At 40.1% G+C, this 17,183-nt stretch overlaps 1 protein-coding gene across 1 annotated transcript in view; it reads left to right on the forward strand.

Annotated features, from left to right (window-relative positions):
- Positions 1 to 17,183, forward strand: part of LOC117814804 (leucine-rich repeat-containing protein 4C-like) — a 209,343-nt gene that overhangs the window by 140,460 nt on the left and 51,700 nt on the right. Inside the window, 1 exon segment of the mRNA XM_034686319.1 lies at positions 3,196 to 3,333. The gene's annotated coding sequence lies outside the window, so the exon portion shown is untranslated.

A 17,183-nucleotide genomic window follows, 5' to 3' on the forward strand; every position in this document is an offset into this window, starting at 1 on the left:
AATGCTTAAAAGCAATCTTTAAATTTCATACAGAACATTATACAGAATGCCCAACACATTTCTGGCAGTACTTGTTAAGCACTCCTTCACTCCATCATATTGATTGTCCATTTTCAGAAATAATATACCCCCAAAATGAAAGGCATACACACCCGTAGCACCGCAGAGCATGTGCACTTGGATTAAGTGTGGACATGCATTGCAGTCTGCTTTGAATATATTGGACCCCTGGAAGGATTTCGCTTAAATATATTTCCCTCGTAGCCATCTAGCCGGAGATGAAAAATTGTTGTGACGACAGAACAATAACAGATCAGTCCAATTGAATTTTATTGTAATGTGTAAGGATGATTTATTGTGTGGTTGGTGCTTTTGTGTGTTTTGTGTATGTGAGATGGCAAGCAGCAGGCACAATACTTCAAGTGTTGCTTTGAAGTGATGATGAACATAAATGCTTTTGCTTTTGGTCTGAAGTGGATGCATACCATAATAAATTGTGCAACAAATAAAGGAGATAATAGTATAGTAAGAGTAGCATGATATGAATTGACTCTCTGAAGTCTTTGACCCTCACAATAACTGAAAAGCTAGTGAGAAAATTGGCCAATAGCCTCATCTGTCATCAATCAGTAGAACTTGAAAGAGTTTAATTTTGCAAAAAAATGTGTACATATGTTTCCATGAACAGTGTACCGCAACTTGTGTGTTAATGTAAAACATTAAAACCATAAAAACTGCAGCTACAGGGTTTTATATGCATACAGCCATCTGTTGAGCTAATTTCAAACCATATATTAGTGATACAGATTGACTGGGATTACTTAGTGGTTGCCATCTGATTTGTGAGAGTTATTCAAAAGGTTAAACAGGTTAAAAAGTAATCATGAAGTGACCATTTAGTAACCACAAAAAGAGCAGAGGTGGAGCATTACTCTCCAGTCATCCTCTGTGCTTAATGGTCACAGTTTTTCATGCTGTGTCACATCTGGCTACATATTCTATTGCTCATCTCGCTAATCTCTTTAAAATAGCGTTAGCTTGTCCATTAGACATTAGCACAAGCAGCTCTTATGAATGTCATCATTTACCACTCATTGATTCTTATTGTCCGTAGTTAACCAGACTGTAAAATGACCTTTCTGGGAGAGAGATAATTAAGGCACTTGAAGCAAACCTCATGGTCTTCTAATTATTATCCAGACAGTTCAAGGTTATACCTTGCAGAGGCCAAACAGAGCTTTGACTGGACTCTTTCGTCCTTGAAGAATATCCTTTACCTCTTGTATAATGTCAGTTTTCTTCTCTAAGCAGATAAGCTATCTGGAAAATATGATTTCAGACATTCTCTGCAACAATAGACAGTGAGTAGGTGTCTATCAGTGTTGTGAGTAACACATGACTTTTAAAGGACTGGTTACTCATTGTGTACCATCAGATAGCTGACAACCCCATAAGACTAATCATCCGACTTGTTGGGTGGAATTATACGTCAGCACAGTAGCATCCTGGGAGGAAGAGTGTCTTCCGCAGTAGTCACACACTGTGGTTGATGATCATTCAGATGGGAGCGTTCTGTCTTATACTGGCATTATTTTTCCCTCCTTGAGGTAAATGACAAGAAAATAGTGGTGACTTGTAGTCTATGTTCAGTAAGAAGAAACTTGTCCAATAATTTAAATTTTACGATGCATCTAACCGAACAACACGTGTCTTCTAAACCAGTTGCGCTGCAAATGCAGTTGACCCAGTCGTAGCTCATATTAGCTCGGAAGACCAAATAGAAGCAACTCCCACTGAACAGCCAAGGGTTAATGTGTAATTACAGCCAGCATCATAATGTGTTAACAGGGACAATCTTACCAGACTGATTTCAAGGTATGTTGTTGAAGACACGCTTCCCATTATCAATTGTTGAATCTGCTGCTTGAATCAGAGAGCTAATTAGCGAGATACTGCTGAGACGAGAAGCAGGGTATATAAAGAAGAGTATTGCAGAAAAAAGTAACTCAGTCATTCAGTTACTTTCAGATAGTAGTATAGTATAAGGCTGTCAAACATTTTTTTTTTAATTCTTGCAAAATTTCCATAGTTAATCTTGAATCATTACATTGTTAATCACTTTTACAATGTAATTTTTTTTTCAAAAACATTTTCTAAGTCTATATTAACAATGTAAAGCAGTTTTTACCAGTGCATTGATTTATGAATGAAATGGTCTTGGTTACAGTGGTGGCTCTCAAAGGTGATTCATATGGGCAGCCTCTGGATGAGATGTTAATTGTTTCAAACTGAAATAATCCTCCACTATGCAAATTAGGTTGGAAGCTGTAGCCACCCATGTAGCTATCGCTGTTGAAAGTTTGCTGCTTGTAGAGTTGTCCAGGCATTACTGTTGAAAACTATCCATCATGGCCTTCCTTTGTGGAAGGGAAGAAGGGATCTGCATTGTGTTGGTCAGAAAGTGATATTTGATATGACATGCTCTAATTGGGGACTGTTCACATTGACAGTAAAGGTAAATCCAGTAACTGTGGTCCTGTTGAGAGATCCATTTGGCAGAACTTTGGAGCTGAAATTGCCATTCAAAAGACCAGTCTCTTTATTCATTTCTGCTCATGGAGGTTTGATTTTACATGCCATCCACAATGTTACTACTGCATTGCTTCCTGATGTTTAACAGGCAAACTGAAGGTCATAACCACTGAACTGGGCGTCAAAAAAAGTGGTGGTATGCATTAACCCATTACGCATTGACTGACAGCTATAGCTAGTAATTGTAATTATTACTGGTTTTCGGTAACTTACCAAACACTGGTGTCAATGCATTTGTAAGCTGTGTATAAGCAGATGTCACATGGAGTGATTAACTGCACGCCATTTTTATATTCTCTGTAGCAAAGAACTCTTTTAAGCCCACGCATCTGAATGTTTTCATTTTGTGTGTTTGCAATAACAACCTACTTTAATGGACACTTAATTTAAGAGGTAATCAACCTCCATCCCACTTTATACGAGAGGTGTATAATTGGCATCAAACAAAGCTGATAAAATATGCAGTTTCTTCTAATAATTCTTGTAGATTATATGAGCATTTACTCAATGTTTCTTTCAATCTCTCTCTCTCTCTCTCTCTCTCTCTCTCTCTCTCTCTCTCTCTCTCTCTCTCTCTCTCTCTGTTTATCTGCCCTATGGCAGGCAGGATGTGAATGGATGGCCCACTGGATCCCCAATGTGTCTGAGCAGAAAGACAAGCACACGGAGGATTAGAGGGAAAGGGGATCGGCCGTCACATCCAGATGCTACAAATCTGCTCCCAGCCTCACATGTGAATAGGTACGCCATTGTCTGGAGCAGCGCTTGTTTTGCATGAAACAGCCAAGGAGATAAACAAGCTGAAAGTGAGGTTACACCAAGTCTAAATCTTCTATGATATGGGATTACAAGGTTTATGTTGTGCTTAAAGCTTTATCCTCTGATTGTCAGTCAAGATTTTCCCAGCAGCAAACTTAGTAAGCCTTTAATGGCTATGCATTAATAGACAATTCTGTCAGGAGAGTTGTTTAAAGATGTGCAGCATATCTGAGTAGGAGGACAGCTGTATTTGATCAAATGTTAGCAAGAAAGTAGCTCAGAATGCGCTGAATGTGGGAAATCAAATGGAAACCCTGCGGAGCTTACATTACATTCAAAGCAATCATATGTGAAACTTCCCATACATACCTTCCTTATATGATATCATAAACACAAACAACATGTGTCCTCAATTTGAAATACCCATTTTGCAGTCCTCACATCAAAATCTGCACCTGTGTTCTCTTGGAGGTTGCATAGCTTAATTCTCTTTCACCTGCGGAGAAAACAGCCAGTCATGCTTGACATCATTTCTACAGAGAATACAAAATCGAGGTTGGAACATTTCTAAATTTATTTCTCTCATTGTGATACAAGAGAGATATTCATCTGCAGACTTGACACGCTATAGACATAAACTTTCTTGTCAGTCATTATTGATTTCAACAACAATTTGGATAGGAAGTTTTGCGGTGTGTTTGAAGGTTGAACGCCAATAAAAACAGTATATGAATGTGCAGGCAGGGCTCTACATTTTGAGATGAGGACATTAAAAATATTCATTGGGGGATATGAAAAGTAGGAAGAGTGATTGAGGGAACTGCTAATGAATAATAAATTCAGGCTTATTTCCTGGAATTAAAATGAACGGGATAGCATTGGTAACAATCTCTCAAGTGCTCAAGACTTTCGTTTTTTTTTTTTTGCGTAAAATTGAAAAGGACCATGTTTCCATGCAGTGTGTATTTCATCATGTGACAAGAAACATGGAACTTCTGGCACATTTTCAAATCTGTCATTATCAGGACTTATCTCCAACTTCTGAGTGTGATACGTAATTATTATTTCCTCTTAAACCATATTATGTTTTCTAATTCTCAGATTAAATGCACAGGTCTAATGGTCCTGAGAGCAAGACAATGTACAAGTGATGAAGTCTTGGCACAAGAGGCTGCATTATATATCTAAATAACTGCCTTCTTTCCAATGTCTACTTTTATAGTTTTCACACCTTTCAAAAAAGGTGATATGTGTTTTGTTTTGCACCCCTCGTGTAAATGGCCTTACAGAAAATGTGGATTTATTGAAATAAAGGTTTATATGCAAATGTGCGATAAGACAAAAAGCTTTCTGGAGTAACAAACATTCAGATAAACATTTTGGATGGACCATAAATTGCACTTAACCACATTTCATCATCCTCTGCAGCACCAGTATAATTTTCCTGTACCGCCTCTCTCTCCATCAAATTTTACACAGTATATTTCAACTGCCTACATCATCTTTGCATCACAAAATTGTGATACTCTCACAGTCATGACCCACAAAGAAGTTGCACGCAGGCTGAAAGGAATACATAATTGCTTAATGCCCACACATTACAGCCACCAAACCTCACATTAATATGTCCAAATGCCTCAAAGTTTGTCTGTCCAAACTTGTTAGAGCTGTTCTTTACCATACAGTCAAACATTGGCAAAGTTACAAGTGTCTAAATGTACGGCAGTATTTCTTTTGTAGTCACAGTATTTGCCCTGAAATGTTCTCTCTGGGAGAATTGGATGTCTTCCAAAATTATAAATCAAACTTTGTTTAATATGTATTTTTTTTGTATGTGACTGTGTTTGGAGCTGTCTCAAGGTCAAATATGCCTCTATGTTTAGTGTTGAGGGTGTAGTGGATACAAATGTTCAAAACAGCCCCTTTGCGAATTAAATTCATGACAATATTCAATAGCAAATACTGTTGTAAATTATTGAAAAAACAAAATAAGGAAATCTTAGTTTTTACTTTTTCACTAGCATGGTGTGCAAGAGGCCGGCTAATGCAACTTACCCCAACTCGGTGGAGGCAGATGACTGTCTAACATGAGTCTGGTTCTGCTCAAGGTTTCTGCCTGTTAAAAGTTTTTCCTTGTTGCTGTAATTAGCTAATACTGCAAAGTGCTGTGCTCATGGTGGGTTAAGATGAGATCGGACTGAGTCCTGTCTGTAAGAGGGGACTGGATCTTACCCTTTCTTGATGTTGGGCCTTTGTTAATAATATAACACAGAGTACAGTCTAGACCTGCTATGTTTGTAAAAGCATCTTGAAGTAAACGTTTGTCGTGATTTGGCACTATACAAATAAACATTGATTGAATGATTAAAGAGCCTTGAAAAAATGCAGCAACAGAATGAGCTGCAAATGCAAAAAACCTGCACCAACAACAAGCCAATACAAATGCCTTAACAAAAAATCTGCTGTAAATCCTTACATGATCTGAGTAACAAAAAAAACCTGCTAAGCTAGTAATAAATTGGTCATAATTTAGTGCTGACAAAAAATGTCATCTTGATATAAAGATGTTGAGTTATAGCTAATAGGCACACTTCTTATTAATATCGCAATATTTTGCACATTGCATATATTTTGCATATAGTGCAGGTCTAGGGTCAGTTGTCAGTAGAGGGCTGATTGGATATAGATGTGCATAAAAACACACCTCATATATCTGATTACATTCTCTGTACTTTTTCAAATCACCAAATATATTGAAGAAAGAAAACTGCAGCTTAATCTTTTTTTTATATCTTTTATCTATATAGGCAAAGGGTCATTGGGTAAGAAATGCAGGCGTATGCTCATTTTGTGATATGATAAAAACCCACTTTTTTGTTAGCTTTGTGACATTGCTGTCCTTTCAGCCTTGGTTCAATACTTTTGTATTGAACCAAGGTTCAATGCAATTTTATAACCACCACTCAGACTCAGAGTCACAGTGGGAGAAAGCTATTTATGCTGATTCTGACCTTCCTCAATGGAAGTATGCTTGAATGAGTAGACCAGGCAAAAGACATGCAGTTGGAAATGAAACCATTTGTGAGCTCAGATTTTGAGCCTCAATATATTTCTTATTCGTATTTGAATTGTACCTCAAACGACACTCCTTATAAATGCTGGCACTCATCGATATGATATGCAACACATTGATCATATTATCATCATCTTTCTAAGTGTATGAGCCTTCTCATCTCATAATACTGCAACTTAAAGCTGCAGCCAATATCTAATGACTAAGCCAGTCTCAGTACAAGTGGGTTCAGGATTTCTATTAGGGTGAAACATGCTTTGTATAACACATTTTAATTTACCCAAGATACAGGGGTGATACAGGGAAATCTGAGCCAAGAGATGCCCCAAATTAAAACTAAGAATTAAATCTTCAATCGCAAGTCCCCTTGGGCCAAAGAAAGCCTTGCATGACAAGTACAGTAAGAGATTAGTGTGGATCAAAGTGGAGATTAAGCAGGACTGCTAACACATTGATGCACCGTATTATCAAGTGTGTGAAATGTGTTGAATTGCACTGAATTGTCACCATTGTATTTGTGAAATTTCTCTAATTAACTTTGCACACTAAGCTAATTTGGCGGTTTTATGTGTTCTCAGACAGTAGACGAAAAGAAAAAACCTTCAATGTTGGATAAGATAAAGACCAATGTAGCAGAATTAAGAAATAAGCGCCATGTGAAACATCCACAGGCCCACAGATTCACTTCTCCATCTCGCCTCTCACCACACACCTGACTACATTATTCTGTTGCCTCGGAGCCTTGCAGGATATCAGTAGTGATGTCTTATACCCCTCCAAAACAACATCATGAATTATAAATGCCAGATCTCAAAATAAAAAACACACATTATTAATGTATTCAGAGCCTCCTTTTAAAAGGGACGGCTGTTGGTGCCACAGTACCTCCTTCTCACACAGCCTCTGAGCAGGTAACTATTTTTGGGTAGAGAATCAGACGTAAGGGAAGGTATTGAAGTGTGTGTTTTAAAAGAATAACACTGAAAATCGTTACTGATAACAGTGAAACTGTACAATATCTCAGGATTTTAATAGGCAGATCAAAGCATGTGGCTGAGATTGTTTACTCTATATTACATCCAGCTTTACATTAAGCTCTACTCTTATGTTCTCAGCTCCTCATGTTTAGATAAACCTATGCCATGTGTACATATATTCCTTTTGATCACTGCATGAGACCTACATGACATAGTTGACATGATTATTACATTATCTAATTGCATCCCAACACATGTATTATTCAAGCCCTGACAACATAATACTCTGAGTAAAGAGAAGAGGTCTAAGTGCCTTAAGCCGTCCCTGAATGGCACTTCACTGCTTTTTCCTCCCCTCTGTCAAAACAGCAGCTTTTTTGGGGTGGTCTCTGTAAAGTCATAATAGAGAGCTTGGTGTAGAAACAGAAAAACATAATTTCAAAACCTACATCACCACAACCACTCTGTCAGTAGTTCTCATTATATATGTCAAGCAATCTTCTTTTTTTTTACGACAATGCTGAAAGCATAACCAATAATCTATACTGGAGCATTCCCTTAAGTGAGGTTTTTTACTTGCCCTTGCCCCCCCCCCCCCCCCCCCCCCCCCCCCCCCCCCAGGAATAACTGGCCCCAAGAGTCTTGTATGTATCTTGCCCTTTCAGGAACAAGGTCACTTTGTTTACAATGGCAGCACAACAGGCCTGTAAGCTTCTCCAAGGACAGGCTGTTGTTTACTATCATGGTCCAACAGTGTTTGAGACCAAGTGTTGGGAAAGTTACTGAAAATTAGACCAGTGTTGCTGGTCTAACAAGTGTTGCTATTTTACTAACTAGTTCCTTGAAAGCGGTAAGCTTTATAATAAATATACATGTCTATATAAAAAGGTAGCCTAAACAGCAAGCTACATCCCACTGCCATCAAAAGATCTGGTCGTTGCAGCTACTGTTTAAAAATACCCATTTATTTTCTTAGTTATTTATCTTTGGGTACAAGTGAACTACCATGTACTTTATTCATCTTGCAATGGGCTGATTGCATGGGCAAAAAGGCTTTAGGGCCTGTGTCCACTGACCGTATTTTTGCACTGGCAGCATCTATTTTCAATACACACCAAATGCAGTGTAGTGTTTTGAGCATTCACTGCCCAAAGGCGCCGTCTGTATCAGCTGATTTTTGGCGCTGCACATCGTTCTCAGTTTTTTTAAAAGTACAACTTTGGGACACCTCCATGGTTGTCAAAGGCATTTCTACTTTCAAGATGAATCTAAGTCAAGAAGGAGTTGAATATCTGATATTAACTTTGTCATCAACAATATGGGGAGGAGAAGTTGTCTTGTTTTTAATGTGGTACAATGTGTCCTTCACATTGCAATAATTTTTGAATGATGCATCCATAAGAGGATTATATACAGTACATGTTTGTAGTTTCTTACCACCTCATACAAACTGTCCTCACAAAGTTTCACCATTTTCCAAGGTATTGTTCTTCATTAGTTTTAGCTGGTCTGGCTAGAGCTGTTGGCTACACTGCTCAACCCTGCCCCTACTTTTACTGTTGGTACTTTAACTTTTGGTCAGTATCTGTAAGCTTTCAGAAAACACACAAAAATAAAGACAAACTGAACCTGGAGGCTCTGTTTGTATCTGTATGCATTTTGGACAAAAAGCATAAATGTGCCAATAAAGATCACTACCAAAAGATACAGGAAGGGAAGTGCCATAACCCAACTGTAGTTATCTAGCAACAGCAAGCACTGGAGATAAGTTCTCTGTGACTGTGGGTGCTGCCAGTGCAATTTAAAAAATGCTGGACACAGGCCCTTACTTAATTATGCAGTTTCGTGCTATAAATCTGTGTATCGTCAACATATTGGCAGAGGCGGCAGGTCCAAGGGGCTGCAATGCTAGCTGCTAAAAACAGCTCAAACTGAAATTAACCACAGTGGTCTCATCCTCTCCAAAACAACACAAAATAAAACAGCTTAAAAAATCAGTGTGTCTCCCACCACTGTAAAGCAAATACGACAATAATGTCCCTCGTATTACTGACTGTCAACTTAATAATATTCGAAGATAAGATGTCTGCCAGGCACTCTCCGAGCCAGGCAATACAGACATGATAGCAATCTTATCACACTCATGATGTTTACAGTATAGAGTTGTTATTTATTGCCACTTGGATAACAACGATACACCAAAGAAAAATGTACAATTAGAAACATCTCGGCGGTTAAAAAATTGCTTTACTTCTAAATGTGATTGATTCGGGCAACAAAATCTGTATATCTCAAGGCCAGCAAACACTTTGTGGTCTCAAAAGCTTCATAAATCAAGATAAAGGACCACCACTGGTCATTCCCACACTGCCACCAAGACATAAAGAAGTAAGAAGCATCACCAGGGATTCACTGACTCTTAGCAGGTGGATGAGTAAACCCATTACCTCAGACAATCATACAGAAACATGACACCAATTACAGAGGTGAGCACTCAGAGCTGACCTGGCACTTACATGTGGATGGCAAGGAGATGCTGTGGATTGAAAGGGTATTATACAAAAACACTGTGGGTGATCTTGAAGAGTAAAGTGGGTTTAATAGGTTTCATCTGCCGTCTGGGCAAGGGCAGAGGAAAGAATGTGAGGCGACAAGAACGGAGTTAAAAAATGGGAGTTCTTTAATGATGTCTCCTTCCACTGGAAAGCAAGGGGGCGATGCTCTTTCCTACCATATGGCAGACACACAGACAGGCAGGTCGACAGTTATGAAGACAGATGAATGATGCAACGCTTTCAGCGCTGAGGGAAATGAGATGGGATGTTGACAGCTCGATGGACACATCCCTGCTCTAGCATTCAAATGTTTTCTCACATCTACTATGACATGGCCTCTGAATGCATGCATACTTCTCACAGATGGGGCATGTTCACTCTCCTATCCGCAAATTGATCCTATTTTTGAGCTCCCTGATGCATCTTCTATATCTATATGTGTTGTGCAGCAGGTTGTCAGAAACAAACATTTTAGAGCCTCCACGTTTACAGTATGTTCATTTTATTATCAGTACAATAAGCAAGCATGGAGTCTCGCATTATCAGATATTTTACAATATCTAACTGTGTTCTAGGTTATCCAAGTTGTCACAGTTCTCCCCTCTTGTGCTTCACCTTTTTTTTCTGTGACTATGTGCTTACTGTTTTCTCCACAAGAAACAGTTATGTTGGCCCATGTGTCTCATGTTGGACCCTGCAGCGTTATAAGATACAAACAGATATGGTGTATATATAACCCTGTATAAACACAACCTAGTCTGTCATGGGAGAGCAATCCTATGCGACAGACAGCCTCAGGCCACTATCATGCAACAATCAAGCGACGGAAGCCGGTAGGTGGCAGTCGTGTCTCATTTGCAAAAGACACATGGGAAGAATCTGTGTCTCTCTAACTGTCTAACCCTCTCTCTCTTTTTCCCCCTCGCGCACACGAACACAAATTGGTGCGCGCTTAAACAACAATTTGAATTTTTTTAACCCCTATTGAAACTGGCCAATGAAAGAGAAGGACACTGGTCTATAATCAATTAATGACAGCCAGTCTACCGGGTGAGGACCCTGCAGTAGAGACATTTTGCAGCCGCAGAAGTTCCAACAGAGAAATGTGAAGTCTGAAAGAGAGAGGGGAAACAATATTTCCTGCCCTCGCTGTTCGAGTCCTGCGGCTGCTTCTCCGAACTACCAGCAGTGACTGGCGGAACAGGCTCACTCGGGGAGAACAGCTTGTCAGTGGGAGGTAACCTACACGAAGACCCCCTCGTGCACTAATCAGTTCAGTGTCCATCTATTGCTGCGCCGTGTGTTTCTACCTAAGAGGGATGTACGTAAAAGAAGAACGCGCAGAGGTACTGTAAAGCGCACCGATGGATACAGCCTGTCTGTGCGTATTAGAACGGAATCATCTGTGAGCTTTAAACACCCTGCAGTCGAAAGGATAGATGGAGAAAGGACGATCAGAAAACTGAGGATAATAACCTTAAAGACACATTTTACCCTCCGTGTGTGTGTCTCATCGATGGATACGCGAGGCTTGTGTCGGCGGAATGCGTACGTGGATGGAACGAGGGCGCAGAATTGATGACTGCCTTTGGTGAACTCAAACTCCCATCCAGACAGGCTGAATCAGAGCTCGGCGCGGAAAAGATGTAAGAATTGAGCACAACGAAGGCTTCTTTCACTTGAGACCACTATCTAAATGTCTGATGGGGTTTTAAAGGCGACTTGAGGATACATACAGTTTTTTTCCGATGTTGCATCCTAGATAATTGCATTTTTCCTCCCGAAAATGGAGAACTTGAAAAGAAGAAAGAGATAGTCTTCAATCTCGGTAACTTTATCAATCCTCTCATGAACGGGATACTAGCTCCATCGCTTAACTGTGGGACTTTTGTATCGATATAACCTGGAGGGAAAAATAGAAATAAGCGTCTTGGAATCCGCACTGGGTTGTGAGGTGAAATCTAATCAGATACAGCAGCGTTGATGACTAAGAAGTAAAAGGGACTTGAAGAAAAGTTGCTTTCGAAAAACAGAGCAAGCTGGACTGAAAATAACCAACCTCTGCTCCTCTATGTATGGATGATGGTCTGCCTACAGTTAAATGACGAGCTTGTCAGGATGGATCCACCTGGAAATTGACCACACTGGGTTCCCTGTCCTCTGCGCGCTGTGGGGAGGTCTTTTCAATATTTCATTTACATCTGAGGAGAAATAAAGACAGTGTGGCTTCACATTGACCGAACTCGCCATTTGGAGAAAAATCTAGGACCCTGTCTCTTCGCATCGGGAGAGTTTCAACAATGGCACTTGTGGGTGCCCCCGTGTACTGTGCATCCTGAAGAAAATATGAAATATCGGTCGGTTAAAAGCAGTGTGAGAGTTGCAGAGAGATGTGTGGATTACATACCACGTCGTTTTGAGCACAGGGGCACAATGTGTATGACAAGAAAACCTCACCACGGATCCTGCAAAATCGCCTAAGAATTGCGGATGTTTTTTCGATGCAGTTTTTGGGGAGGGAGCGGAAGAGGGACCCGTCTCCGTCTAAAGCAGAGATCCTGCAGACCTCGGCGTCTTTGTGAACAAGTAAGTTAGTATGTGGTGTAAAAAAAGATATTGGTTTGACTGTCTGAGTAGTCCCTATCACATAAATACCCAATCCAGCCTCTTCTGTCACTTGGATGCCCACATATCGTAGTTTATCTTATTCTTCTTCTGCTGTGATGTGAACTAAATCAGGGGAAAATTACTCTCAAGGCTTCAACGTCACTCACACAGTGGCCTCTGACCAAATGATCTCTAATCACGCGCTGATTTGGAAGATAAGGAGAAGATGTGCGCGCACGCGTCGGTTTGCTTGCGTTTCGGCGCGCGCCCTTGAGTTAAGTGCGTGGCATCAAGCTTAGACGTAGCCATAAAAATAGTTTTCTCTGTAAAAAATTAGCAAATATTGAAAAATATGGTGCAATCGATGTGCGTAATTCTTCGTTTAACATGCATGGTGCACGTCATTCATATCTGTCCATACTTGCATATCAACCCACTACAATTCACTCTCTGACAACCTGCCGTATTTAGCACCACTATCTGTATGCTAAAGACACCTTTGAGGGTTTGGAACGTTGTGTATATCAATCATCCAACAATCATGTAATCAGAAATTCAAGAATTGCATCTCTGGCTTCAGCTTAAGTCGTAACACATCAGTGTGGTTCTTTTTCTTCTCTTTTTTTCTTTGCATGGTGAACACAGAAGGCTGCCTGTTCACGGCCTCTGTGGAAGCCTAGGAGGGAGCTGTCCCTCTTACGTGGTGCTGAAATTTAAATCTGCTGTCTTACAGCTCTGCCTCTAAGGCATGGGATTTGTAAAACTGTGATCCACTAGTTTACCAAAATACCTAGCCTATCTATCTATCTATCTATCTATCTATCTATCTATCTATCTATCTATCTATCTATCTATCTATCTATCTATCTATCTAAACTAAGGATTGAGAGCCTTTTTTGATATTCAAATATCTTCTCTGAACAAAAGTCAGTTCAAACACATTGAGATTGTTGGGTTTCTCAAGCCAGCTTAAAAATAGATGTCTGTCATGTCGTTGATAAAGCAGTGTTGGTGTTAAAGCATAAATAGAGGTGGCTGTCACTCTCCAGACAAAGAATGGATTGCATCTCTCACCTGTGAAAGTGAGAAACATGGTGAACATTATTCACCTACTGAAAGAAAAGCCCTCCAAATGATGGAGTGACACCACCTTGGGGAGACAAATTAGACTGCTGATTTTTATGGGGTTTTTTTGCCATGTCAGAGGCTGAAGCATGATAAATCCTCCCTACATATTCCCCAGATTGTTTGTTGGCAACTGGAGGAAGGTGATTCATAGGAACAAGTAGAGAGACTATTTCTCCTCCCTGTTTAACACTTCTCAAACCTACTCATCCCTGTGGAGATTCTGGTGGAGATAAATGTTGGCTTAAGGCTTGGGATGTCATAGGCTGGATAAAAGTCTGAAACTGACACAAGGAGAAAAGGACTTCAAATCTGACTGATTCACCAGGAACTCACTCGGGATCAGTGTTTGTTTATTCACTATGCTAGAGTGACAACAGCTGTATCCCCAGCGTGCCCCTATTAGTCCTTCTAAGCAGTGGGAAACAGCCTGAGAGCAGGTGCAGCACAGGGACTAAGAGGGACTTCCTGCAGCTTCAGTCCTCTGCTGATAATGTTGCTACCACAGACATCTGTTTTATGTCCAATTTCTCCAGCCATTGTTGTCCAACTTATCTATTTCAAATCATCCCAAGCAGCCTTGTCAGAAAATTAATGAACTTGTCAGCGGGAAAAGGGCACCACTGCAATGAGGTGCCAGGGTCTTGCAAAGCGACAGCCTGTATACCCATGTTCCCTTCCCACAATACCTCTTGTCATTTTTTCCCCCTCCTCAGCCTGTGACTCAGTCTAGATCAAGGCCAGCACTTTGTGCCTTATAATAAAATGTTCATTTCTCAAATCGGATTAATCTCCGTAAAGCCCGGCTTAGGACACCATTAGCATTCATTTCTTTCACTGCCAGGGACTTGTATCAATAATGGAGCTACCCCTACATTTTTCATCTTCTCTGGTTATAAAGTCTCTCAGGGGGTTTCATTCAATGTGAATAAAGAGAAGTTACAGTGATCTGTTATCTTCTCTTTTGCCTATTGTATTGGAGACCAGCAAGGCAAAGCAGGGGGTCTGAAGTAGAGGGGTTGAGAGGAGCGAGGAGCGCTGTAATGCTGGAGGTGAAAGAAGCCTTTGTATAGTGATAGGGGGTGGATTGCATGAACCAATGGATTACAGATACCACATTCAAGGCACGGAACAGTATTCCTCTGTTTTATTAGATATCTTAGTTTCAGATATCCAGTGTGCTGCATTTAACTTAAAACAGCATCCTGTAGAGTGTATCATTTTGTAACCCCTCTGATTTTTGAAGTGACACCAAGTTGAAAACTGCTGCTAAAACCTGGTTCAGATCTAGTTCAGTGATAAAGGTCTTACTGCTAAACAAACAAAACTAGAAACATGCTCAATATTACTCATCGGGCACCAAGTATGTTGCTGCCATTTATTATACACCTCTGCCAAATAGTCAGCTCTGATTGATTGATTAAAGCAACCTGAGGTGTGTTATTTCTTTTCAGAAAGCAATTGCTTTTGGAGAAAAAACAGTTTCTAATTACAAAAATTTGAGAAACAAGTGTCAACATATCATTCTGCAGAGAAAAGACCAGTAAATCCATTGCTGTCTTGTTTACTATGGGGCTAAGTTTTGGTTGCAGGTGATGGAGACGTTTTAAAGCTCCTGTGAAGACAGGACGTTTTTACGTCCCCTGTGGACTTATTAGCACTTCTCTCTTTGCTGATGTTGCCCTGTACATGTGAATAGGGTGTGTCCTCACAGTCAATCGTATTCTGCTTTCTTTTAATAGAAAAGTCTACCACTCATCAGGAGTCTTTTTCTATTGAAAGTGAAAAAAAAAAGCTGTTTCAGCAACCTGCAGTTAGTCACTTTGTTTGACAACCCACAGCACTGGCCTCAGGCATTCTAAAGACAATAAAAAAATAGTCAATCTTAGTCTTGTTTGCCGATACAAGCCAATAGAGGCATCATCAATAATTTCAGTCTGTTTAAAAAAAAAAAAAAAAACTCCTCATAGGAGCTTTAAAAAAAAAAAGCCTAATTCAAAGTCTTGTGTCATAGTATGGAATCCTCCAGAAATTTGACATGTAATAAGCAGGACACATCAGGGAGCTGAATTTTATTCCTCTATAATAAACCGCTTATTGCACATTATTTATTATATAATTATCACAAGTTAGTTTGTGGTAGCTTGTATTACTTGAAATTTGAATGTGTTATAATGTACAGGTTAGGACAGAAGCGAAATTGAGATGGGCTAAATTTATGCAGAGAGTGCATCATGCTGGCTAGTTTGCACTTTTATATATAAGCTTAAGTAGTTACTTTTTGTAATCAATCATCCATATTTGCAGCATTGCAAAAGTTAAGGGTTAAAAGTTACCCATAAGCTAAGATGGAGTCAGATCAAACATGATGGTTCAACATAATGGCCACTGACGTGGTATTGTAAAAGCGCACCACAGGCAGCTATTGTAGATGTGATAGAAAAAAAAAAAAACATCTCCGTTTCTTTTAAACTGAGCTGCTGGTGGGTGACACAGGCTTTGCTTTGAAGAGACTGTTGTGGTCAGATTTGTTGGCTGTAAAAGTGCAGCACTTTGTTATAAAGCATCCATTTACACTCTATATTTGAAAGTAAGGATGTTCCTCCCCAATCTGCTTTCCTACAATAGATGATTCTATGAAACCTCAGACTGCACTTTGTTTATTCTTTTATAATCTAATTTCTGTCTAAGCCAGACAGTAGCATGCATCTTGGGCTAAGCACACATACACAGACAGACATGGACGATATCTTCAGTCGCCTCCTTCATTAGTCATCCTCTCCAGCATGTCTGGCCAAATTCTCCGTCCAGGGAAAGAACAGCTGAGCACAGGGATGGCTGCAGCACATTCCGTCAGTCGATGGATTAATCAATTGGCGTTCCAACTTGGCCCATCCATCTCTTAGAATAATATGGGAGACATCATAAAAGTGCCATTCTGTCATTCTAGTAGCCTGGAAGCACTGCTGCTTCTTTTTTCGACTCTCTCCCTTCCACCACTCTTAGCGCTGGAGGACGAGTGGATTAGACGGAATACAGATAACTTTTCAGCATGGCAACATTGCTTGTGTTTGCTTGTGTTTTTGCTATTTTTGAACAATACACCTTGAAATATTTTTTGCTGCTGTGACTCAGTGCCAAAAAGGAGTTCTTCCATCTCCGTCACCTTTTCCCTGTTTCCTCGCCACTTTGTAAGAATTCAGCTTAGAGCGCCGACCTGAATTCCAGGTGCGTCATTACTCACCACTTGCCTTGCATCACCCACCTTGCCAGTCATGATGAGGGTGCCTTTCCGACTTAGTAGTCCTCACCTTCCTCTGCGCTGGCAGCTTTTTTCTTCCCTTGACCTCGCTGTAATGTCACATGGTGCTAAAATGAGAGTGGCAGCACCTGAGGAAGGGCTGACTTCACGGCTCCTTTAATAACTGCTTGCAAGAGTACACTGCAAATACTTACAAACACATTCTCACTCATAAATGAATACATATGCAGTGC

Source organism: Notolabrus celidotus, chromosome 6 (genome assembly GCF_009762535.1).
Source record: "Notolabrus celidotus isolate fNotCel1 chromosome 6, fNotCel1.pri, whole genome shotgun sequence".
In the NCBI taxonomy this organism is placed as follows: domain Eukaryota; kingdom Metazoa; phylum Chordata; class Actinopteri; order Labriformes; family Labridae; genus Notolabrus; species Notolabrus celidotus.